This window comes from Eriocheir sinensis, chromosome 56, assembly GCF_024679095.1.
Source record: "Eriocheir sinensis breed Jianghai 21 chromosome 56, ASM2467909v1, whole genome shotgun sequence".
In the NCBI taxonomy this organism is placed as follows: Eukaryota; Metazoa; Arthropoda; class Malacostraca; order Decapoda; family Varunidae; genus Eriocheir; species Eriocheir sinensis.
In genome coordinates this window covers 6,442,351-6,444,733 of record NC_066564.1, presented here as the reverse complement: position 1 = coordinate 6,444,733, position 2,383 = coordinate 6,442,351, and positions in this window count along the sequence as shown.

Here is a 2,383-nt window from a genome sequence, read left to right as displayed (position 1 = left end):
CATTGTCAAGCGTTATTTCAGTTGTTTGTTCTCTGTACCCTGTGTGAAGTAAGTTGAGTTCAGACTCTTTATCGCGTTTAGGTCAATAAATGTTTGTCTCAGCACGGTTACAGATTAGCAAAAGGGCATAAGTGATGGCGAGGTACGTCATTCGTTTCAGGACTTCAGTAATTGTGAAATAGCGTTTACCTCTATTTTTTTTCTATCCATCACTCATCCACCACAGGCTTAAGGGCTAATGCGACGGAGATGAGCACCGAGGCTAGGCTATAGCGTATCCCTCCAACTTTACCTTTGCTTACTTACTGACGGAGCAAAACAAAGCGATAACCGGTGAGTAATGATGATCCACAACAATGGTAGTTTTGTTTTCCATTAGTGGCAGGTTGAAGAGAGTAATTTGATGCTTTGATGCGGGCAGTGGTGATGAGTGATGGAGGTGGTGGCATGGGTAGGTGCTTTTAGGTGTGGTGATACGGTTATTGTTGTTGTTGTACCGCCGTTACTTTTTTGTTTTCGGTGGCGGATGTCGTGGGTGCCAGTGTATGGGGAGGCGGCCAGCTTGGTGGCGAGGTGAAGTGTAGAATAAGAGTGACCATTTCGTAACATATTTTTCCTCCTTCCCATAGCCCACCCCTTAAGACGGGCAAAAAATAAATAAAAAGCTGGTGGGGAAGTTTAACAGCAGCCACGCCCGGCCCCTCCCAAGGACAGGATGGGCGACGAAGGAGGCAAAAACTGCCCCTGTTCAGGGTTACGATCCAGCCAAAACCACACCCTACCCTTCTTCCCATCCTGCCTGCAAGGTCCCTGCCCATCTTGAGCACATCCTCAGAGAACAGTCGTTTAGCATGCATGAGGAGTGTCATTATGGAGCAACACAGATGTGGAAAGTGATATGTTCAACAAGATGCCCCGCTCTTTCCCATTGTGTGACACTGCTCTGATTCATTGTTGGTACTGAAGGCCTGAAACTGGAACCAAACTGTTGCTTAATGAAGACCATATATGCATATACACTGCACTACACACACACACACACACACACACACACACACCACTGTTCAGGATCACGGGGTAATACCTGTTCCTCATAACCTGCCAAACCCCGCTGGTGGGAGGCCGGCAAGGTCGTTGTTAAAAATGCGTCAGACGACACCAAACCTAATGCTTCGCCATATCGTGGGAATCTGTGGCTGGCAGCGGGCGAACAACGCACTTCGTATTCTCATATTCTTTCTGTGCAACTTGCGCGGCCTCCCACAACACCTTTAATCCTGTAATGGTAAGACGTGACAGTGACACAAAGTCATTCTAGCAGACAGGCGGCCCTGAATGAGTGGCGCGATAACGTTATTCTTTACATTGTATTAGAAACCTTGTTGGCCAGCAGCTGATAGTTCTCGTTTTGGAAGACCGAGAAAACTACGCCAGAAGATTCCCGTGGCTGGGAACTTGCCGCCACTCTAAGGTGCGAGTCGGGTTCTCCTTGTATTGAAGACGCTCACAAAAAGATCAGGTGAAGCAAACGTCGTATGTGGGGGAAAGCTAGAATCATTGATTTATACTCTCTCTCTCTCTCTCTCTCGAGAGAGAGAGAGAGAGAGAGAGAGAGAGAGAGAGAGAGAGAGAGAGAGAGAGAGAGAGAGAGAGAGAGAGAGAGAGAGAGAGAGAGAGAGAGAGAGAGAGAGAGAGAGAGAGAGAGAGAGAGACCCCATGTTCTTAGCCACACCACTATATATATGGTTTAGTTCTGCTTCTGATAATGTTCTACCTGAAATCCGTTTCATAAATTCGGTCTTGGATATGCATTAAATTTGCTTCCATCTGAAACGTCGAGAAACGAGAAACCCAAGAATGTTAATTTTAAACCTTCGCCGTGGTTGAAGATCCTGCCGGGCCTGATAGTCGCAAGGCCGCTGAGAAACTGGTCTGACGTAAGGTGAAGGTCACGCCGAGGAAAGGGAGGGGCAGCGCGATGGAGGAAGGGAGGGAGGGAGGCCAAGAGAGGGAGACGACTGGAATGCATGGAACACCAAAAAATGAGGAGAGAGTATAGTGATGCATGGGTGGCGTAGGAGACTTTGACTCCTTGAAATGAGATTCTTTAGGTAATTATACGGTTAGGTAATGGCATAAATATTAGTGTGAAATGAACTATGAAGCACCTTTATAAATATTGGATGTTGAATGTTATGATAGTTGGTACTCCTAATAATACCCAAGCCAGTAAATTCTTCCCCTGAAAACTTAAAAACATTGTAGGTATTGTTTTTAAATAGCTGAGAGAGAGAGAGAGAGAGAGAGAGAGAGAGAGAGAGAGAGAGAGAGAGAGAGAGAGAGAGAGAGAGAGAGAGAGAGAGAGAGAGTGTTCGCTGAAAAC